Consider the following 25839-nt stretch of genomic DNA (forward strand, 5'->3'; position numbering starts at 1 on the left):
CAGGAGACAGTACAATACGTTGTCTGATTGTTATCACTGGCAGGAGGCAAGACCACACGTTGTCTGATTGTTATCACTGGCAGGAGACAGGACAATACGTTGTCTGATTGTTATCACTGGCAAGAGGCAGGACCACACGTTGTCTGATTGTTATCACTGGCAGGAGGCAGGACCACACGTTGTCTGATTGTTATCACTGGCAGGAGACAGGACAATACATTGTCTGATTGTTATCACTGGCAGGAGACAGGACAATACATTGTCTGATTGTTATCACTGGCAGGAGGCAGGACAATACGTTGTCTGATTGTTATCACTGGCATGAGGCAAGTCAATACCATGTCTGATTGTTATCACTGGCAGGAGACAGGTCAATACGTTGTCTGATTGTTATCACTGGCAGGAGGCAAGTCAATACCATGTCTGATTGTTATCACTGGCAGGAGACAGGTCAATACCATGTCTGATTGTTATCACTGGCAGGAGACAGGTCAATACGTTGTCTGATTGTTATCACTGGCAGGAGGCAGGACCATACGTTGTCTGATTGTTATCACTGGCAGGACACAGGACAATACGTTGTCTGATTGTTATCACTGGCAGGAGACTGGTCAATACGTTGTCTGATTGTTATCACTGGCAGGAGGCAAGACAATATGTTGTCTGATTGTTATCACTGGCAGGAGACAGGACAATACGTTGTCTGATTGTTATCACTGGCAGGAGACAGGACAATACGTTGTCTGATTGTTATCACTGGCAGGAGACAGGACAATACGTTGTCTGATTGTTATCACTGGCAGGAGGCAGGACAATACGTTGTCTGATTGTTATCACTGGCAGCAGACAGGACAATACGTTGTCTGATTGTTATCACTGGCAGCAGACAGGACAATACGTTGTCTGATTGTTATCACTGGCAGGAGACAGGACAATACGTTGTCTGATTGTTATCACTGGCAGGAGACAGGACAATACGTTGTCTGATTGTTATCACTGGCAGGAGACAGGACAATACATTGTCTGATTGTTATCACTGGCAGGAGACAGGACAATACGTTGTCTGATTGTTATCACTGGCAGCAGACAGGACAATACGTTGTCTGATTGTTATCACTGGCAGCAGACAGGACAATACGTTGTCTGATTGTTATCACTGGCAGGAGACAGGTCAATACGTTGTCTGATTGTCATCACAGGCAGGAGACAGGACAATACGTTGTCTGATTGTTATCACTGGCAGCAGACAGGACAATACGTTGTCTGATTGTTATCACTGGCAGGAGACAGGACAATACGTTGTCTGATTGTTATCACTGGCAGCAGACAGGACAATACGTTGTCTGATTGTTATCACTGGAAGGAGGCAGGACAATACGTTGTCTGATTGTTATCACTGGCAGCAGACAGGACAATATGTTGTCTGATTGTTATCACTGGCAGGAGACAGGACAATACGTTGTCTGATTGTTATCACTGGCAGGAGACAGGTCAATACGTTGTCTGATTGTTATCACTGGCAGGAGGCAGGTCAATACCATGTCTGATTGTTATCACTGGCAGGAGACAGGTCAATACCATGTCTGATTGTTATCACTGGCAAGAGGCAGGACCACACGTTGTCTGATTGTTATCACTGGCAGGAGGCAGGACCACACGTTGTCTGATTGTTATCACTGGCAGGAGACAGGACAATACGTTGTCTGATTGTTATCACTGGCAGGAGACTGGACAATACGTTGTCTGATTGTTATCACTGGCAGGAGGCAAGACAATATGTTGTCTGATTGTTATCACTGGCAGGAGACAGGACAATACGTTGTCTGATTGTTATCACTGGCAGGAGACAGGACAATACGTTGTCTGATTGTTATCACTGGCAGGAGACAGGACAATACGTTGTCTGATTGTTATCACTGGCAGGAGGCAGGACAATACGTTGTCTGATTGTTATCACTGGCAGCAGACAGGACAATACGTTGTCTGATTGTTATCACTGGCAGCAGACAGGACAATACGTTGTCTGATTGTTATCACTGGCAGGAGACAGGACAATACGTTGTCTGATTGTTATCACTGGCAGGAGGCAGGACAATACGTTGTCTGATTGTTATCACTGGCAGGAGGCAGGACAATACGTTGTCTGATTGTTATCACTGGCAGGAGACAGGACAATACGTTGTCTGATTGTTATCACTGGCAGGAGGCAGGACAATACGTTGTCTGATTGTTATCACTGACAGCAGACAGGACAATACGTTGTCTGATTGTTATCACTGGCAGGAGACAGGACAATACGTTGTCTGATTGTTATCACTGGCAGGAGACAGGATAATACGTTGTCTGATTGTTATCACTGGCAGGAGACAGGACAATACATTGTCTGATTCTTATCACTGGCAGGAGACAGGACAATACGTTGTCTGATTGTTATCACTGGCAGGAGACAGGACAATACATTGTCTGATTGTTATCACTGGCAGGAGACAGGACAATACGTTGTCTGATTGTTATCACTGGCAGCAGACAGGACAATACATTGTCTGATTGTTATCACTGGCAGGAGACAGGTCAATACGTTGTCTGATTGTTATCACTGGCAGGAGGCAAGTCAATACCATGTCTGATTGTTATCACTGGCAGGAGACAGGTCAATACCATGTCTGATTGTTATCACTGGCAGGAGACAGGTCAATACGTTGTCTGATTGTTATCACTGGCAGGAGGCAGGACCACACGTTGTCTGATTGTTATCACTGGCAGGACACAGGACAATACGTTGTCTGATTGTTATCACTGGCAGGAGACTGGTCAATACGTTGTCTGATTGTTATCACTGGCAGGAGGCAAGACAATATGTTGTCTGATTGTTATCACTGGCAGGAGACAGGACAATACGTTGTCTGATTGTTATCACTACGTTATCACTGGCAGGAGGCAGGACAATACGTTGTCTGATTGTTATCACTGGCAGGAGACAGGACAATACGTTGTCTGATTGTTATCACTGGCAGGAGGCAGGACAATACGTTGTCTGATTGTTATCACTGGCAGCAGACAGGACAATACGTTGTCTGATTGTTATCACTGGCAGCAGACAGGACAATACGTTGTCTGATTGTTATCACTGGCAGGAGACAGGACAATACGTTGTCTGATTGTTATCACTGGCAGGAGGCAGGACAATACGTTGTCTGATTGTTATCACTGGCAGGAGGCAGGACAATACGTTGTCTGATTGTTATCACTGGCAGGAGACAGGACAATACGTTCTCTGATTGTTATCACTGGCAGGAGGCAGGACAATACGTTGTCTGATTGTTATCACTGACAGCAGACAGGACAATACGTTGTCTGATTGTTATCACTGGCAGGAGACAGGACAATACGTTGTCTGATTGTTATCACTGGCAGGAGACAGGATAATACGTTGTCTGATTGTTATCACTGGCAGGAGACAGGACAATACATTGTCTGATTCTTATCACTGGCAGGAGACAGGACAATACGTTGTCTGATTGTTATCACTGGCAGGAGACAGGACAATACATTGTCTGATTGTTATCACTGGCAGGAGACAGGACAATACGTTGTCTGATTGTTATCACTGGCAGCAGACAGGACAATACGTTGTCTTATTGTTATCACTGGCAGCAGACAGGTCAATACGTTGTCTGATTGTTATCACTGGCAGCAGACAGGACAATACGTTGTCTGATTGTTATCACTGGCAGCAGACAGGTCAATACGTTGTCTGATTGTTATCACTGGCAGCAGACAGGACAATACGTTGTCTGATTGTTATCACTGGCAGGAGACAGGACAATACGTTGTCTGATTGTTATCACTGGCAGCAGACAGGACAATACGTTGTCTGATTGCTATCACTGGCAAGAGACAGGACAATACGTTGTCTGATTGTTATCACTGGCAGGAGACAGGACAATACGTTGTCTGATTGTTATCACTGGCAGGAGGCAGGACAATACGTTGTCTGATTGTTATCACTGGCAGCAGACAGGACAATACGTTGTCTGATTGTTATCACTGGCAGGAGACAGGACAATACGTTGTCTGATTGTTATCACTGGCAGCAGACAGGACAATACGTTGTCTGATTGTTATCACTGGAAGGAGGCAGGACAATACGTTGTCTGATTGTTATCACTGGCAGCAGACAGGACAATATGTTGTCTGATTGTTATCACTGGCAGGAGACAGGACAATACGTTGTCTGATTGTTATCACTGGCAGCAGACAGGACAATACGTTGTCTGATTGTTATCACTGGCAGGAGACAGGACAATACGTTGTCTGATTGTTATCACTGGCAGCAGACAGGACAATACGTTGTCTGATTGCTATCACTGGCAAGAGACAGGACAATACGTTGTCTGATTGTTATCACTGGCAGGAGACAGGACAATACGTTGTCTGATTGTTATCACTGGCAGGAGGCAGGACAATACGTTGTCTGATTGTTATCACTGGCAGCAGACAGGACAATACGTTGTCTGATTGTTATCACTGGCAGGAGACAGGACAATACGTTGTCTGATTGTTATCACTGGCAGCAGACAGGACAATACGTTGTCTGATTGTTATCACTGGCAGGAGGCAGGACAATACGTTGTCTGATTGTTATCACTGGCAGCAGACAGGACAATACGTTGTCTGATTGTTATCACTGGCAGGAGACAGGACAATACATTGTCTGATTGTTATCACTGGCAGGAGACAGGACAATACGTTGTCTGATTGTTATCACTGTCAGCAGACAGGACAATACGTTGTCTGATTGTTATCACTGGCAGGAGACAGGACAATACATTGTCTGATTGTTATCACTGGCAGCAGACAGGACAATACATTGTCTGATTGTTATCACTGGCAGCAGACAGGACAATACGTTGTCTGATTGTTATCACTGGCAGCAGACAGGACAATACGTTGTCTGATTGTTATCACTGGCAGCAGACAGGACAATACGTTGTCTGATTGTTATCACTGGCAGCAGACAGGACAATACGTTGTTGCCGTCATCCATGTATGTTTTTTTATGAGCACACTGTCCATAAAACCAACCTTACCATGGCGGATGGCACACTGCTACTAGATTCTTCTTCTTCTTCAGTGTCTTGGTGACTACATCCCAAACGACACCCTTTTCCCTATATAGTGCAATACCTTTGACTAAGGTTCTAAACATATGACCTGTTACATCTACTTCAGTAACACCACCTTTAGACCAGATGGCTTTGCTTTCTGTCGGTTGCTCCTGGATGGATGGCCTTGGATGCCGTTTGATTGAACAGCTTTTACACAACATAACCCTCAGTTATAGACGAGACACCTGCCTGGTCGCTACAGCCAGGTAGCATTCTATTTTTAAAACGTATTAAACTAATCAAGAAGCAACTATTTTTTACAATGATGGCCATGGAACAGTGGGTTAACTGCCTTGTTCAGAACAACAGATTTTTTCCTTGTCAGCACAGGGATTTGATCTTGCAACCTCTCAGTTACTGACCCAATGCTCTAGGCACTAGGCTACCTGCCACCCCAGCTTGACTCTAGGAAATAATCCTGGATTGCAAGTGGCACAACAGCAAATAGGATTTAGTCCATATTGCTTTGTTAAATGGCAGGTGACATGTCTATTTTAATCCAGGGGGTCAGACCAGCAGGTGGCTGAGAGAAGACAATAAGATACTATGTGAATGCAACCCAAATGGCACCCTATTCCCTTATTAGTGCACTACTGTTGACCAGGGCGCATAGGTATATGGTCAAAAGTAGTGCTCTATATAAGGAAAAGGTGGCTACTTGAGACACACTCCTGGTTGCTGTTGAATATGTCCTCCATATATTACCCATCCGTGAGCCATAATGGATGCAATTTCTTTTTATGTTTTTTCTTTCTCCTGCTACTATGAGTCCTGAGGCACATCAGAAGTCACCACCACCTCATAAGCTGTGACTTGGGAGTGACATTAACCCATTTGTCAGGCTGACTGTGAAGAAATTGAAGGCTAGAAAATTCAAAGAGGATTTCTTACTCACTTCAATATTACTGTATCAGTCAGCCTTTGTAGATCTACGCATGTATGAGCCAATATCAACTAGTGATGATGAGGATTATATTTTGATGGCTGTGTGCACTCTAGCCAAAGTGCTTCATCAATTTGGAAATGGGATTGGTTGATTAACATGGAACATATCATTACACTAATGCTCAAATAATATTGCCATAATGGGCGTTCATGTGTGACTCAGCCTGTTGACTCAACCTGTTAAAATAAAAGCCTTAATTTACTATAATAGTATCTGTCCATGAAAATATTATGGACAAAAACTCCAAGAAAACAACAATGATAAGAACCCTATTCTTGTTCAACAGGCTCCATTGACATTCCCCTCATCTTGGATCTTGTCCATCTCCCTCCACGATTTCTATGGACTGTTCCATCATGCTCTGACTGCATCCACATCAGTGACCACGCTTTGTGCGATCACACGTGTGTGTGTGTGTGTGTGTGTGTGTGTGTGTGTGTGTGTGTGTGTGTGTGTGTGTGTGTGTGTGTGTGTGTGTGTGTGTGTGTGTGTGTGTGTGTGTGTGTGTGTGTGCGTGTGTGCGTGTGTGTGCGTGTGAGCGCCCGCCATTGCTCCCCTCGTGTAGTGAGTCAGAGATGCCTCGGCCATCTGTCACTGAAAGTACCTTAAGAGAAGCTGAAATACGTCTAATATTAGCCGTTCCCAACCAATGCACATCCCCTTTGAGGCTGTGTCCTGGAGGAAGACCATCTGGCTATGTAGTTTCAGTATTGGACGAAGGGAGAGGCAATGCTACTTGATCATGTCATATTGGCTACTGCACTGAATATACTTTTATATTTTTGTTAATATGTTTTTATTGACTTGTACTTTGACTAGATTTGGAATGTGGGAGGGTGGCTTCTCCATGACCATATCATACAAGTGTACTGAATGTGGGAGGGTGGCTACTCCATGACCATGTCATACAAGTGTACTGAATGTGGGAGGGTGGCTACTCCGTGACCATATCATACTACTTTACTGAATGTGGGAGGGTGGCTACTCCGTGTACTGAATGTGGGAGGGTGGCCATACCATATCATACTAGTGTACTGAATGTGGGAGGGTGGCTACTCCGTGACCATATCATACTAGTGTACTGAATGTGGGAGGGTGGCTACTCCGTGACCATATCATACTAGTGTACTGAATGTGGGAGGGTGGCTACTCCGTGACCATATCATACTAGTGTACTGAATGTGGGAGGGTGGCTACTCCGTGACCATATCATACTAGTGTACTGAATGTGGGAGGGTGGCTACTCTAGTGTACTGAATGACCATATCATACTAGTGTACTGAATGTGGGAGGGTGGCTACTCTGTGACCATATCATACTAGTGTACTGAATGTGGGAGGGTGGCTACTCTGTGACCATATCATACTAGTGTACTGAATGTGGGAGGGTGGCTACTCTGTGACCATATCATACTAGTGTACTGAATGTGGGAGGGTGGCCATATCATACTGAATGTGACCTCCGTGACCATATCATACTAGTGTACTGAATGTGGGAGGGTGGCTATCTCTGTGACCATATCATACTAGTGTACTGAATGTGGGAGGGTGGCTGCTCCGTGACCATATCATACTAGTGTACTGAATGTGGGAGGGTGGCTACTCCGGTGTACTGAATGTGGGAGGGTGGCTGCTATCATACTAGTGTACTGTGACCATATCATACTAGTGTACTGAATGTGGGAGGGTGGCTACTCAGTGACTCATACTAGTGACCATATCATACTAGTGTACTGAATGTGGGAGGGTGGCCATATCATCTAGTGTACTGAATGTGGGAGACCATATCATACTAGTGTACTGAATGTGGGAGGGTGGCTACTCCGTGACCATATCATACTAGTGTACTGAATGTGGGAGGGTGGCTACTCCGTGACCATATCATACTAGTGTACTGAATGTGGGAGGGTGGCTGCTCAGTGACCATATCATACTAGTGTACTGAATGTGGGAGGGTGGCTGCTCCGTGACCATATCATACTAGTGTACTGAATGTGGGAGGGTGGCTGCTCCCGTGACCATATCATACTAGTGTACTGAATGTGGGAGGGTGGCTACTCCGTGACCATATCATACTAGTGTACTGAATGTGGGAGGGTGGCTATCATACTAGTGTACTGAATGACCACTGAATATCATATCTAGTGTACTGAATGTGGGAGGGTGGCTACTCCGTGACCATATCATACTAGTGTACTGAATGTGTAATTTCTCTTTTTCTTTTTTGTTATCATGTTGTTATTGAGCTAAAATAAATGAATCTCTGCCTTTTTTGTTGAGTGCTCCAACTCCTTCACAATCAAGTGTAAACATTTCTCATTTCTGTGTCTTAATGCTCAGAAATATATTACATAGAAATAATCATTGTGGTCAGAGAAAACTTTATACTCTGCTGTGGACCACTAGACAGTCCATGTGAATTCTATACATGCGTTTAAATGCAGAGTAAATCTAATTTCCAGAGCTTGTCCCTAAGCTACCCCTGTAGTGCATGTACCATGGGGACCAAATTAGCGTTTGGGTAAATGGTTTAATACATTGAGCTCAGGGTAATAGCCTGGTCCCAGCGTATTATGCTCTGTGGTGTCTTGAGAAATGGAAGGCATAGATGGCACCCTATTCCCTATATGGTGCACTACTTTTGACCAGAGCCCTAAATAGTGAATTGGGTGCCAATTTGGGATGCAGTAAGCCTACTAATAATACCCTAATGTATCTTAGAGATGTTGAAAGGTTCTATCCTCTGGAGTTGCAATCTGTTTAACTGGTACTCAATGTTCCCATTACAAAATCATTTAAAAGTAGAAAAAGTTGAAAATTATTTATTTTAAATGGCTAAACTTTGTGTAATGCAGTTAGTCAGACAGACAGACAGACAGACTAACAGGACGGCAAGCAGGCAAAAAGGCAGGCAGTCAGACAGCAGGGGACAAAAGACAGAGAGATAGAGACAGAGGTACAGACAGACAGGAAGGGTAGACAGACAGGCAACCAGTCGATACAGTGGTCCTCTCCTCTAAATGGCTTGTTTTTCCAGTGAGCCCCGGTCTAACTGATACCCACTGGAGACCCTGAGATCACTCCAGTTATCCTCAGAAGCCGTCCACGGGATATCCTATCCTATCTGGGGGTCATTAGGACAGTGCCCTGCGCCCCAGAACTACATGGCTTTGCATTCAAGAAATTAAAAATTAAACAGCCTGATATCTCTTTTTGCTGTCTACTCTAGAAGAAGGAGGGAAGGAGGGAAGGGAATAAGGGAAAAGAAGATTCCCTCTGTGCAATGAGATGGACAAGAGAGGGATGACATCAGGAACTCAATATTCTGAGAAAAAACAGTGTCTGGAAGAAGTGAAAAGGGAAATTAACAAGGCATGCAACTAATTATGATTATTAACAGATCTAGTTAGACTGAAGACGGACCCATAGTTGCTGAGGGCACACAGAACATTTTGGGGAAATAATGTTGTTTATGAAAAATTAAGAGTTGCCAATAGTTTGTTATTAACTGGCATGCAGGATGGAAACAGTAGTTCTATTTAAGAGGAAAAGACTGGTTCTAAGACCAAACCACACTGTTAGCTTCATGTCAACTGAGCAGCCACTGTTAAATATGTCTATCCCACTGAGCACAGACGTCATTTCAACGTCTAGTTTTGATTTAAATTTGGTTGAGATTTCAACTAAGGTGGAATCAACGTGAAATCAACAAAAAATTGAACCGTGTCATTGGATTTAAGTTAAGAGTTGGAGAAATAAAAACATGAGATAAAGCAAAGCAGTGCAACAAAAACAACAACACGGAGTTACACATAAACAAATAGAAATAGAAAAATCTATTACAGTGTGTGCAAATATAGAAGAGTAGGGGGTTAATGTAATAAACAGGCCATAAAGGCGAAATGATTACAATTTAGCAATAACACTATGGTGATACATGTGCCGAAATTCCCTTGCTTTGAATACTTTTTGCAATTTCAATCAGTTTTCCACGTTGAGTCAACGTCATCACATTGAATTGTTTGGTTGAAGTTACATGGAAAGAATGTTGATTCAACCAGTTTTTGCCCAGTGGGATCTGTACATCTTTACAAATGTATAAAAAGGCAACTCACTACAAATCGAATTGTTCCACAATGCATATCTTTTAAAGTAAGCACAATCCAGACAGGGGCTGAAACATACCCATCCACTCCCCCAATAGGCTTTCTCTGATTCCATTACAGTAAGACTTGCTGATACCAACACCTGCTTGGCTATGGAGAAGAGGATCTGTCTGTCTTCCGCAAACTGTTCTGTCAGAGATGATGCCTCATTGTTTTACATCCTGACCAGCTTACTCATCGATTACTCCAAGGTTGAGTGTCAACTCATGTTAAAGGCAATCAACTTCCAGTGTGAAACATTCTGTTGACTCACAATTGACTCACTTGTCTTCTCTGCAGTTTCCACTACAGTATCAGCTTAAAGAAACATGGGAGTTATCCACAATGCATTGCAGCATGAGAGGATAGCTATTTGAGGGTTATGGGAGGCAAATAACTATTATTATAGTTATTCCTATTTGAATCCAGCCAGAGTGAGGATATCCAACAATTTGAACTTTTAATCACCGGCTACCTGCATTTAGAATGACTGCCAAGAAACAGGGAAGATGAATTAATGGGACTACCTAAAATAATGTAAACTGAAACATACATCTCAGGAACATGGGGGCTCCTGAGTGGCACAGCAGTCTAAGGCACTGCATCTCAGTGCAAGAGGCATCACTACAGACCCTGGATTGATTCCAGACTGTATCACAACCTGTTTTTAACTGACTTACATCATCAAATAAAGGTTAAATAAGTAACGGGTCCAACTACTGACAGATTGGATTAGTTTAGAAAAATGTGTGTTATTTATCTTTGCGTAACATAAGATTAGTCAACCAATCAATGTTCATACAATAACACAGATATTGAAACAAACAATTCTGAAAATCAACCTACAATAGAACATGCTTGGAAATATGATAATGATGGCTGTGGTTTGAGTGCTTTACTCTACACAGAGTAAAGATGATACAATCACACTCAACTCTGGCTATTAACACCAACAGTGTGGTTATTTTAGACCACTGAGTGTTAAGTTAATTTAACTCCTGAATCAACACTAGACATGCTACACTGAAAAATGAACACTGTGTAAAACTAGCCAATTTGCTGTGTACCGTACAATACACTTCAGGTTCACTCAGACTCCCTTCTATTCTCTTACTCTCCGCTCAATAAAGTCACAGAAAATACTCATTTAAAAGACAGAAATCATGCCAAAGATATCAACAATGTCAATACTGTATATGTAAAATGAGTAAAGGAATACCAGATACATGCACAAATATTACGATATCGGTAAAACATTCTCACACCTATCTTTTTAAACTGATCAGATTACGCAAACTCTTGATTTGAAACACTGAGGTCAACACTAATGCTCAGTCACTATTTAAAATAAAGGAAAAAATGTAGAATCCTTCTTAAATTCCAAACAATCATCAAATAACCCTTTCTTCCAAAAAAGCGTACATAGGTAGAGCTCTTTGCCTTACAAAGAACCCTTGTCTTCCAAAAGGGCTCTTCTGATGAAATCAGTTATTGGTAGAACCCTATCCCTACGCAAAGAACCTTTTTGGACCATTTTTTCTAAGTGTGTACAGTAGTACTGCTGTGGTTTGATACACCAGAGACCTGCAGCGCCCTTTGGAGTTCAATGGAGGCTCAACTATGTGACTGTGCTTTCAGTGGCTCTACTAAACTATGTGACTGTGCTTTCAGTGGTTCTACTAAACTATGTGACTGTGCTTTCAGTGGCTCTACTAAACTATGTGACTGTGCTTTCAGTGGCTCTACTAAACTATGTGACTGTGCTTGGCTCTACTAAACTATGTGGCTGTGCTTTCAGTGGCTCTACTAAACTATGTGACTGTGCTTTCAGTGGCTCTACTAAACTATGTGACTGTGCTTTCAGTGACTCTACTAAACTATGTGACTGTGCTTTCAGTGGCTCTACTAAACTATGTGACTGTGCTTTCAGTGGCTCTACTAAACTATGTGACTGTGCTTTCAGTGGCTCTACTAAACTATGTGACTGTGCTTTCAGTGGCTCTACTAAACTATGTGACTGTGCTTTCAGTGGCTCTACTAAACTATGTGACTGTGCTTTCAGTGGCTCTACTAAACTATGTGACTGTGCTTTCAGTGGCTCTACTAAACTATGTGACTGTGCTTTCAGTGGCTCTACTAAACTATGTGACTGTGCTTTCAGTGGCTACTAAACTATGTGAACTTTCATGTGTGACTGTGCTTTCACTACTAAACTATGTGACTGTGCTTTCAGTGGCTCTACTAAACTATGTGACTGTGCTTTCAGTGGCTCTACTAAACTATGTGACTGTGCTTTCAGTGATTCTACTAAACTATGTGACTGTGCTTTCAGTGGCTCTACTAAACTATGTGACTGTGCTTTCAGTGGCTCTACTAAACTATGTGACTGTGCTTTCAGTGGCTCTACTAAACTATGTGACTGTGCTTTCAGTGGTTCTACTAAACTATGTGACTGTACTTTCTATGTGACTGTTCTACTAAACTATGTGGCTGTGCTTTCTATGTGACTGTGCTTTCTACTCTAAAACTATGTGACTGTGCTTTCAGTGGCTCTACTAAACTATGTGACTGTGCTTTCAGTGGCTACTAAACTATGTGACTGTGCTTTCAGTGGTGTGACTGTGCTTTCACTGTGCTGTTTTCAGTGGCTCTACTTAACTATGTGACTGTGCTTTCAGTGGATCTACTAAACTATGTGACTGTGCTTTCAGTGGTTCTACTAAACTATGTGACTGTGCTTTCAGTGGCTCTACTAAACTATGTGACTGTGCTTTCAGTGGCTCTACTAAACTATGTGACTGTGCTTTCAGTGGCTCTACTAAACTATGTGACTGTGCTTTCAGTGGTTCTACTAAACTATGTGACTGTGCTTTCAGTGGCTCTACTAAACTATGTGACTGTGCTTTCAGTGGCTCTACTAAACTATGTGACTGTGCTTTCAGTGGCTCTACTAAACTATGTGACTGTGCTTTCAGTGGTTCTACTAAACTATGTGACTGTGCTTTCAGTGGCTCTACTAAACTATGTGACTGTGCTTTCAGTGGCTACTAAACTATGTGAACTCTATGTGACTGTGCTTTCAGTGGCTCTACTAAACTATGTGACTGTGCTTTCAGTGGCTCTACTAAATGTGACTGTGCTTTCAGTGGCTCTACTAAACTATGACTGTGCTTTCAGTGGTTCTACTAAACTATGTGACTGTGCTTTCAGTGGCTCTACTAAACTATGTGACTGTGCTTTCAGTGGCTCTACTAAACTATGTGACTGTGCTTTCAGTGGCTCTACTAAACTATGTGACTGTGCTTTCAGTGGTTCTACTAAACTATGTGACTGTACTTTCAGTGGTTCTACTAAACTATGTGGCTGTGCTTTCAGTGGTTCTACTAAACTATGTGACTGTGCTTTCAGTGGCTCTACTAAACTATGTGACTGTGCTTTCAGTGGCTCTACTAAACTATGTGACTGTGCTTTCAGTGGCTCTACTAAACTATGTGACTGTGCTTTCAGTGGCTCTACTAAACTATGTGACTGTGCTTTCAGTGGCTCTACTAAACTATGTGACTGTGCTTTCAGTGGTTCTACTAAACTATGTGACTGTGATATCAGTGGTTCTACTAAACTATGTGACTGTGCTTTCAGTGGTTCTAATACACTATGTGACTGTGATTTCAGTGGTTGTACTAAACTACGTGACTTTGCTGTGTCAATGGTTCCAAGAGAGAGAATCAGGATTCTCCCCTGAGTAGCAACATTGTGTATGTCCCAAATGGCACACTATTAAGTGCATCTCACTACTAAAAAAAAGTGCATTACGTAGGGAATAGAGTGCCATTTGGGACGCACCCATTAAGGGCATAGAGAGAGGCTGCACTAGAAGCAGTGCTGCTAGAAGCAGCATTGTCTCTGAAGCACTTGCCACTCTAACCGTCTTCAGGATTAGTGAATCTAAGCCCAGGGCCACTGGAGGATTCCGGGATAGCTTGACGACAGGATCTCTCTGACGAATAGACTTGTCTAATTTCTTGTTCAAGATTTCTAGACCCTATCTATCTCGCTCTACTCGCTCTTCTTCTCCTTCTAATAGGAAAACCAAATAATGCAGGTTCTCTCTCTCCCTCTCTCTTGCTCTCCTTTTCTCCCTCTTTCTTGCTCTCCTTCTCTCTGATCAACATAAGATAACACATCACATGCAGGTGACTGGCAGGCAGAATGATCCCAGCTCCTTTCTATCCAACAGACTAGGCTTTTGAAGTCATTCTGCATTACTCTCGTTGCTCTTTCTTCGGCTATTTCTCTTCTGAGCCAATTTCAACACTAACACAATTGAGAGGCTTTGATTGCCTTGGTCAATTGAAAGCATCTCACAGGAGGAATCAATGACAACAATAACCATTTGACTGAACGTAATTAAACCCTTTGGTTGTCATCCCAATGACATCACCATGGACAAAAGAAAGAGCCTGCTTTCTAAATGGAAACCCATTCCCTATGTAGTGCACTGCCTTTGACCAAGCTCTATAATATACAGTATTTCAATAATGACTCAAATCTATTATCCATCCATACAGTACATTATCTCATCAACTCAAGAAATGTTATACATTATTTTAATTTTCACAATAGCATTTGTTCAAATTTGAATGGGCAGCCCTGATAAACAGTGAGATACCCAACCTATACAATAATAGATTGATACATGATTGCCACAACATTGTACCTCTCTCCCTCTCCTAACAATCTCCCCTGCCAATCTCATTACATTATTATGGTTAGCTCAGCTGCATGGACCTGTGTTATCATTCAGCATCTGATCATCGCTGTGCTATTTATCTCTATCCAGGGTCTCCCATGTCCAGGAGCATTAATCTGACTGGCCTTTGTCTGTCTAACCTGACATACTGTATCTCTATTCTATTGACATGCTCTGGTCTGGATAGGCCATTGGGGTGACGACAGTATCTTCACTTACCTCGAAGGTCAATGTCCGCGCCCCCATGGAAATGTAATCAGCCCTTCTAAATTACCTTGCTCTTTCCAAAAACTGGTTCATCCTTTAATATTAAACCTCCGCTAATCTTCCTAGGGTCCACCTTTATATCTTAGTCTTAATTCTTCATCATTTTGGCTACAAAGGTTTTGTCATGACAATAAGAATTGTGTAACAAAAAATACAGGCAGCTGCCTCTGGCCATTACCAAGATCCTGTCAGAAAAACTACGGTCAGAAACAGTAGAGGAGAACAATAGAAACATCTTGCAGAAGTGAAACTCGTGTAGAGAGAGAAATTATATCTGCCTGTTATAGTCCAACTTCAAACATAATTATCCTATAATGTTGACAGTGTTCCGCTGATGGATGCTACACCCACTCCTTCTGAGCCTCAATGGATGCAACCTAAATACCATTTCAGAATCACCCTATGATTGTTGTTCTCCACATCCCTCAGAGACTGCATACCAAGTGGCACCCCATTCCCTATACAGTCCATAGAGCTCTGGTCAAAAGTAGTGCATTATGTAGGGTGTCATTTGGGATGCAGACTGTGTATCAGTTTACCATTGGCCCTGACTAGAAAGCACAGGGTCACAGTAATAACATGCTATAGATTTACATCACAAACACAGACCCAGTCATTAGATGTTAAATGCTACGTTGAGTCCGGATTATAAAAGAGACTTGACTCCATTGGTGATGGTGGGTTTTCTCTCTATGTCCGCATCCCAAATGGCACCCTATCCTTTTTGTAGTGCACCATTTTTTTCCATAGCCTTATGGGCCCTGGTCAAAAGTAGTCCACTACGTGGGGAATCGGGGGCCATTTGAGATGCAGGCTCTATGCGTTGATTGGTCTTCTTCCATAGTGCTGCTGCTGTAGTATGGCATTTGACTAGCAGTAACTATGACAGCACCCACTGGAAAGGTCAATACCTTTAAGCAGGTCTGTGATTTTTGGTGACAACATAGCGGGGAAGGAGTGTTCAGTGGACTCGTTGCTGAGGGACAGCTCATATTGTGGCAAAAATATAAGGATTATATGAACGTGTTATACTCTGCATATACCTGTCAAACGGCACTTAGAGCTTTAGACTATCAGCACTTTGGCATAGCATTCCGTTTAATGTAGCCCTGCAACAATATGCAATGGACACATGTACTGTACGTTCTATTATATTGTATGCTGTGTCCTGTTGTAGCATGAATATGTGATGTACAGTAAGCAAAGTTAAAAGCAGTCTCACAGGGACTTCTTGGTTGGCTTGCGACGGAATGGCTAAGTTCCGGTATGTTGTAAATAATTAAACCCCAAATTAATATTTTCTAAATTTGAATATATATAAAGCTTCAGAATAAATGAGTGGGGGAGGTAGAACGAGATGTCAGAATAATTTTAAAACACAAATAAAGCTGAAATGGATGAAGATATACAGTACACGGCCCTCAACAAGCAAGGCAAGATGGTGACACCAAAAGTGAACCAAAATGAGAGGGAACCTGACTACATTCAAGGACGAATTTAAGAATGAAAGAGACAAATTTAAACACAAAGTTACCACGAGGCTCCAGGAAACTGAAGTGGAACTTCAAACCCAAAGTACAACTTTGAAAGGGGCACAGACAAGGATCACTGGAAGAACAAAACATGTAAATTGATGAAGCTCTTCTCCTGTCATTGAAACAACAACGCCAAATACAGGAGAAGCTGATGGACCTTGAGGGAAGGTCCAGGCGCAACAATATCCATATGTACAGCACTGCTGAGCAGGTAGAGGGAAGAGATATGCCCCAACTCATAGAAGGTCTACTCAAAAAATAAAATTTCTCTGCCGACATACACAGATCTTCAGATCCATATAGCACACAGAGCACTTGATCAAAAACCAAGCTCTGATCTACCCCCTAGATCCATTGTTGTCAACTTCCTTCAATATAACACCAAGGAAATTATTTTGAGGAAAATCTGTCAGAAGAAGATTAAACATGGAACACAATTCGGCTCATGAGGTGATTCAGAGATGCCAATCCTATGCTGGATTGAAGAGAACTCTTCAAAGAAAAAGGATACGCTTTCAATCCCCCATGTACAAGATGACATTCCACTGGGAGTCTGGGGGTCGACAGCAGTATGGTCAAGGCAGTGCAGGACATGAGGAAGAGGGGATTCAGTATCGAGGTACCGGCCAGAGGAGCGGGCGGGCCTAACAGCATCACCAGTGAGGGACAACTATAACGAGTGCTGACGTGGAGGCGTGTGGGAGGGGAGCAGAATGCAGCCGGAGCCGTAGGAGAGGAGAAGGTACAACAAGCAAGGGACAGATTAGAGGAATTCAAGCAACCTAATTCTAAAGATTCATAGATTATTTATAATAACGGGTATGGGGAATTTCCTAGGGCTGAAATATGAGGTAGATAAAAGGTAGGGTAGATGGATAACATCTATAGATGGCGGTTTAGCTAGCTAGGGTAGATGGATAACATCTATAGATGGCGGCTTAGCTAGCTAGGGTAGATGGATAACATCTATAGATGGCGGTTTAGCTAGCTAGGGTAGATGGATAACATATATAAATGGCAGTTTAGCTGAGCCATGGTAGATGGATAACATCTATAGATGGCGGTTTAGCTAGCTAGGGTAGATGGATAACATCTATAGATGGCGGCTTAGCTAGCTAGGGTAGATGGATAACATCTATAGATGGCGGTTTAGCTAGCTAGGGTAGATGGATAACATCTATAGATGGCGGTTTAGTGAGCTGGGGGAGATGGATAGCATCTATAGATGGCAGTTTAGCTAGCTAGGGTAGATGGATAACATCTATAGATGGCGGCTTAGCTAGCTAGGGTAGATGGATAACATCTATAGATGGCGGTTTAGCTAGCTAGGATAGATGGATAACATCTATAGGTGGCGGTTTAGCTAGCTGGGGGAGAAGGATAACATCTATAGATGGCAGTTTAGCTAGTTAGGGAAGATGGTTAACATCTATAGATGGCGGTTTAGCTAGCTGGGGGAGGTGGATAACATCTATAGATGACAGTTTAGCTAGCTAGGGTAGATGGATAACATCTATAGATGATAGTTTAGCTCGCTTGAGTAGATGGATAACATCTATAGATGATAGTTTAGCTAGCTAGGGTAGATGGATAAGGGTAGACGGATAGCAACAATGACTGGCTGGTTGGTTAGCATATTGCTTGGCCGGGTTGACCAATAAATTTATAGTTAGCCAAACAGCATGTAACAAATCTGGATAATTTGTTTTGGGGCTAAATACACTTATTGTTTATAGGTTATAACCCAGCCTTGGATGGGGTCACTTGAGGATTAAGGCGAGTAACGTATTAAAAGGTACGCATAGTCTTATAGAGAGAAGACTATTCACTAGTTTTATGAGAAGACTACAGCGAAGGAGTAACCTTACCACGGAAATCCACGCTAACAGCTGTTTGTAGGCATTTATAAGAAACGTCTATGTGGATGAAAAATAACACAAGGTATTTTTGAATAGGGCGTGTTATTTATATGTATAGCAGTATACATATGAAGCATAGCAAGTAACGACAAGATAATCGTTAAAGATTACAAAGGTAATAAGGGAGATGACCGAGTGTGTTTGGGAATAGTACTAAGTGAATCTGGATGTGAAAGTTGTGTGATTGTGAGATATGACACAAATGATTGAAATGTGGATAATAAATGGATTGAAATTAGTACTGTTAAGATTGACATTTTGATTGAAATATGATATTAAACTGATTGAAATTTGGATAACAACATTGAAATTAGAAAAAAAATAACAGATTGAAAATTGGATAATAGGATAAAAATGTGCTATAACATCCTGAGTGAATGAGACCTGTCAGGGGACTAGCTCCAGTGTGAATGCGAGCTGAGTTTTCCAGATGAGAGAGTTCTTTGATCTATAACGTTATCTAGGGGTTCTGTCCACCACCACCCATCGATCTACAGGTAGTGAGCACTGACAGGAGAAGCTGTTGAAAAGTTTAAGAGGGTAACAGCTGAGATGGGTAAGGGCTGAGATGCCCCTGAACACTGAGATTTCCTTGGGAACATGATATGCATACCTCTCGTGCTCTATTTTGTCTCAGGTGCCAGAAACCTTAAGGATAGAACATTCCAATGACAGTGGACTGGGCAGTGCTAGCCCAGTTATAGTAAATGTTTTTCGCTCCTCTTCTGAATGTATTTTATAAATCCGGCACATTACATATGACTCTTAAAATAATAGACATTTAATAAGTGTTTAAGTAAGTGAATATCCAACAGAAATGTGAAGTACATTTATAGAGTACATTTAATAGGTTAGACTAAAATGAAATAATGCCTTCCAATAAGGAGAAAGTTATCATGTTTGTTTTATTTTAAACCTTGCAATAGGGGTAAAAGCAGAACATTGTTTGAGACTGATCCGTGTGTATTCGGATTAGTGATTGAGAATGTTGTTTTTCTACTGGAAAAAGTAGAAGGGTTTTAGTTGAAAGAAACAGATTATGGAGACTAGTGAAAGTAACAAAGTGAATGGTAATTGACTTTCAGATAGCATTCTAATGATGCAATATCTTAGTAATTTGAAGATTGGGACTGATATTAAATTAGATGCTGCTCACTCTTCAAGTCATGGTCCTCTGCTCTCGTGTTTAAGTCATCTGTTGTTTGTGATTTAAGATAAGCTTCCTGTGGAACAATAGATAGCTGCCAGCACACACTGAACTCAAACAGGCTGTAAGAGAGACAGTGGGGAAATTTGTGACAGAGGTATGAATAATTTAATTTGTTTCTCAATTCTATAGTTTGGGTAGCACCACGGATTTAAGTAAGGTAATGTCATCTGAAACAAGGATCTGTTTACATTACGTGGAACAGTGTACAGTGATTTATCCTGTTAAGGCTCGGAACAATACTGCCCCCTTTGGATGAATTGCGTGCCCATAGTAAACTGAAAGAAAATCTGTCCAAAATTGCTAATATATGCATATAATAATTATTATTGAATAGAAAACACTCTAAAGCTTCTAAAACCGTTTGAATTATGTCTGTAAGTATAGCAGAACTCACAGGGCAGCCAATCTCCCAAACTAGTTTTGGCATCCAGAAAGTTGGGGCAACTTTGACGTCATCGCCCCCACCCTTCCCAACCAGCTATGGATCTGGGAACAGTTTCTATGTCTTCCGCGAGATGTACTCTATCAGTAGAGCGTTTAATTGTGCAAATCCCGCGAGCTTTGACCCTATGGCAGGCAAAATAGTGAGTGTCGCGAGAAAATACATGCGCTTTCGGGCGCGCGTTGTTCCATCTTGCATGAGAAGAAGTCAGATTGTCCAGATAGAATTGAGAATTGTTTTGTACGTTAATAACATCCTAAAGCTTGACTCTGCACTTAGTTGACCGGTTTAGTCGACATATAATATGTAATTTTGAAGTTTTGATAAGCAACTGTTCGGGACCAGAAGTCATTTTGGATGCATTTCAGCTGGAACTTGTAGCGTATGCTAATACAAAGACACACGACTTGAAACCAAACGATGTATTGGGTAAGTATGACTCCTTCCACTACATTCTGATCGAAGACCATCAAAGGTAAGGGAATATTTATGTTGTAATTTTGTGTTTCTGTTGACTCCAACATAGCGGAGAAATATTGCTTATGTCTGAGCGCCGTCTCAGATTATTGAATAGTGAACGATTTCTGTAACGTTAAAAAGAAATGTGACAAAGCGATTGCATTAAGAAGCAGTGTATCTTTCTAACTATATGTAGAACATGTATATTTAGTCAAAGTTTATGATGTGTATTGCTGTTATCTGGTGTTATCTGGCGGAGCTATCTATAATTTCTCCTGACATTTTTTAGCATTTTCTGAACATGGCGTCAATGTAAACGGAGATTTATGGATATAAATTGCATATTATTGAAAAAAAACATAAATGTACTGTGTAACATGTCCTATTACTGTCATCTGATGAAGATTTTCAAAAGGTTAGTGAATTATTTTTCTTCTAATCCTGCGTTTGTGATTGCATCTTTTGTTTGGCAAAATCAAATCAAATCAAATCAAATCATGGCTACATATTGTCTGTGTCTTTGTGGTGGTTTGACATGCATATGTGCTATGTTTTCGCCGTAAAACATTTTAGAAATCTGGGTAGATGATCGCTGGGTAGATGAACAAGGTGTTTATCTTTCATTTGAGCTATTGGACTTGTTAATGTGTGGAGGTTAAATATTGCATTCTGTGCGCCACTTTTTGAATTGAGCGCGGGGGGGGGGGTGCCCTTGGGGAACGTGTAGCGTGAACACGTTAACTGGCAGTGTTGTTGTTTTTTTGGACGCATGAATCATGATGTGAGTAATGTGTTCAAAGGGGGAATTGCCAGTCCCCTGGGGCCCTTTGGTAATATATAAGGGCACAAGGTGAGACCCAGATGCAGACACAGGAGGCAGATGGTTTGAGTCTTGATATTTATTAAACAAACCCAGTTCAGAGTCCAGGAGATACAGAGTGGCAGGTAGGCTCGAGGTCTGGGCAGGCAGAAGGGTCAGGAAGGTGGGTACCAAGTCCAGAAAACAGGCAAGGGTCAAAAACCGGGGTGACTAGCAAAAGAGAAGAAGTATAGAAGTACGGGAAAAACGCTGGTTGACTTGAGAAGCATACAAGACGAACTGGCACAGAGAGACAGGAAACAAAGGGATATATACACCAGGGATAATAAGCGACACCTGGAGGGGATCGAGACAATCACAAGACAGGTGAAACAGATCAGGGTATAAGACAGGTGAAACAGATCAGGGTGTGACAAAATATGCAAATGCCCTTTGATAAATAAGCAAATTGGTTTTGTTCACATGCCTACCTATAAAATAAGAAATATATGTTGGAAATGGTTGACAGTTACTCCAAATGGATTGAGGTTTTCTCTACCTCGAGTGATATATGTGTATTGCTGTTGTTGTTTCCTTTTCTTTTCCTTTGTTTTTGTCTTGCTTTAATAACAAATCTCACCAGATTAGGTCTGCTGGATGGTAGAATGTCTCACTCAAGATTAGCCCTCTGACTCCTCGACCTGTAACTCTGCAGTGAGATCACCAGTATGATAAGCGAGTATAAGCCAATGTGAAAATTGTTGTTATTCACTTTGACATTTGTTTTATAAATCTATATTAAGAATATTGGTAGTAGTAATAATTTGTTTTACAGTCAATAATTTGTCTGGATTTCCTGAATCAGGTAGTAGTTATAATTTATTATACAGTAAATAACTTGTCTGGATTGCCCTAAACTAAACTGTTGTCATGGTCTGTCCTCTCTCAAGGTTATGGTGGTGACCACATGGAAGGGATAATTTGACCAAGAACAGTGTGAACCTCTACCCCCTCTAACTGGCTGAAGAAATGGCAAAAATGGTGTTCACTATGGGCCTGTCCTTTACCACTTCTACTGTGAGACCTGAGTCCGAGCCAGCAACCTGTACACAGCATCCAGTTGAAGCTATCAACTGCCTTTTCTCTCAGAGTGCGACATGGGTGCACGTGGGGTGAGCATGGAGAGAGATCCCGTCCAAACGTGTTGGTGTACTGGTAGGAAAATGGACAAGACATAATGGACTGTAAAGGATAGTGGCAGCTCAGGTGAGAGACATTATCAAGGGCCATCCACTTTGAACGTGTCATTAAAAGGACGAACTGAAACACTATCTGAAGAAGAACATGAAGAAACACAAGAAGGATATTTTAGTTTTTTAAATTTAACCTCTCTGGGGTAGTCGGGACGCTTGCATCCCACATGGCCAATAGCCAGGGAAAATCCCGAGCGCCAAATTCAAATACATTACTATAAAAATCAAACTTTCATTAAATTACACATGCAAGATAGCAAATTAAAGCTACACTCGTTGTGAATCCAGCCAACATGTCAGATTTCAAAAAGGCTTTTCGGCGAAAGCACAAGATGATGATAGCACAACAGTAAACAATGAGAGTAGCATATTTCAACTCGGCAGGCGCGACACAAAACGCAGAAATAAAATATAAAACATGCATTACCTTTGACAAGTTTCTTTTGTTGGCACTCCAATATGTCCTATAAACATCACAATTGGTCCTTTTGTTTGATTAATTCCGTCGATATATATCCAAAATGTCAATTTATTTGGCGAGTGTGATCCAGAAAAACACCGCTTCCAACTTACGCAACGTCGCTATAAAATATCTCAAAAGTTACCTGTAAACTTTGCCAAAACATTTCAAACTACTTTTGTAATACAACTTATTATTTCTAAACGTCTATAATCGATCAAATTGAAGATGGGATGATCTGTGTTCAATACAGGAGCAAAAGAAACTGACACTACTTTTCTGATTACCCACGTCTATCAAAAGGTACACATGAAGTGACGTTCGTTCTGAGCTATGGTTCTTCTTCATTACACAAAGGAAAAACCTCAACCAATTTCTACAAACTGGTGGCATCCAGTGGAAGCGGTGGGAACTGCAGGAAAGTCGATTAGAATTCTGGATTCTCCATGAAAATATATTGAAAAGACAGTGACTTGAAAATAAAATCTGAATGGTTTGTCCTCGGGGTTTTGCCTGCTAAATAAGTTCTGTTATACTCACAGACATGATTCAAACAGTTTTAGAAACTTCAGACTATCCAATACTAATAATAATATGCATATATTAGGATCAGTTCAGTTTGGGCACGCTATTTATCCAAAAGTGAAAATGCTGCCCCCTCACCCAAGTCAGTTTTTATTTACAATGACAGCCTACCCCGGCCAAATAATAACCTGGACGATGCTGGGCCAATTGTTGCCCGCCCTATGGGACCCCAAATCATGGCCGGTGGTGATACAGCCTGGAATAGAACCAGGGTCTGTAATGACGCCTGTAGCACTGAGATGCAGTGCCTTAGACCGCTGCAGCACTCGTGTATCAGGTTGATTGTAGAGGTCTGCACACTGCGAAATGTATAATAATTTAGACTAAGAATGCATTACAATACCAATCTGTCAGAAAAGTTCATGCTGGAAATATAAGATTAATATACTGTATGTCAATGTGGATGTTTATTCTGCCAGTATCGATGTATGCTAAATTAAGGGTGATAGAACCAACGTGAAACACTAAGGACTGTCATTCTAAATTGGGGTTGGATAATTTATCAACAGTTATAATTATGATTTGGAAAGGCTTCTAGAGACAGAGCAATGCCCCTAAAATGTGAGGAGAGCCACTAGATTGTAACTTGGGCTAACCTTGCCCCAATCTCATTCTTATCAAGGTTGGTGTGAAACTGTTATAACATGTTCTCTCTCTTCACTGTGAAAGTCAATATTCATGTGCCCTAGACCAAATTCGGGAGATCTCTAGAGATGTAGAGAACATTGGAAATGGAACAAATAATAGTGTAAAGTGTCTCTGCAAAACAGAGAGGCTCTTGACTACCTTTTGGCAGTTCAAGGGGGCAATTGTGCAATTATTGGAAATGAATATTGTACTTTTGTCCCAGATCACTCTTCTAATATGACTGATCTCGATTAATACTTTGCCGTTGTTGCTACAAATAATTCCCCACAACCAGTGGACACCTGCAACTTGGTTGGAATCCCTGTTTGGAAGTTGAGGATCCCAAGTTGCCAAATGAGCTGCAGCGTGTTTTTTCTTAATTTGTCTAAATTGTGTTATGTAACATGCTGTGTTAATAGAAGTAAAACCTTTATTATGATTATAGTATTACTATACAAATTGGATTGTACAACCCAGAATGAAGGGTTTGAAATTATGAAGTTTCCCTTTACTTTAAAAGGAGTATAGAATATTTTGATATAGAAGCTAAAATCTAAGTGCTTGCATTAAAATGTAATGATTATTATCACACAAGTGATAAGAGTATGGAATGTAATGGAACATTTATGTTGCTGCTTCTCTATTTACCAATTTCTATGTTCTATGGTTGCGCTTTTCTAGAAACTAATTTCTGTGTTCATGCAAGTGACTGATTGAATGAATCCTCACTATCAGTGTCTGCAATTTGGCAGTACGCCCAGCACATTGTTTAGAGAAAGGGATATCTCAGTTTCAAGGTTTCAGCTTAGAGAGAAGAAGCCTCATGAGGTAATGGTATGTCACATAATATATAATAATAATATATCCCATTTAGCAGACGCTTTTGTCCAAAGCGACTTACAAGTCGGCTGGGGCCACTACTTTTACATATGGGTGGTCCCAGCGGGAATCGAACCCACGACGCTTGGCGTTGCAAGCGCCATGCTCTACCGACTGAGCCACATGCATGACCCAGTATTGATTGTTCATATGAATGGAGCATACGTTAACGTGATTAATTATGAATAAATCATGCTAAATCATGCAAATATGACTTGTCTGCAGTATATAATAGAACTAACGGGACTACCCCATTAGAGCTCCTGACAGACGTTCAATATAGTGCATCAAGTTTGGTGGAACCTCTCCAGCGTTCTGATAATAAACAATGATTAATGTAAGACTGACTTCGAGTGTCCCTGTGTAAGAATTTCCACAACAGTCTACTTTTGTTTT

The sequence above is a fragment of the Oncorhynchus masou genome, chromosome 24, assembly GCF_036934945.1.
Source record: "Oncorhynchus masou masou isolate Uvic2021 chromosome 24, UVic_Omas_1.1, whole genome shotgun sequence".
NCBI classification, from domain to species: Eukaryota; Metazoa; Chordata; class Actinopteri; order Salmoniformes; family Salmonidae; genus Oncorhynchus; species Oncorhynchus masou.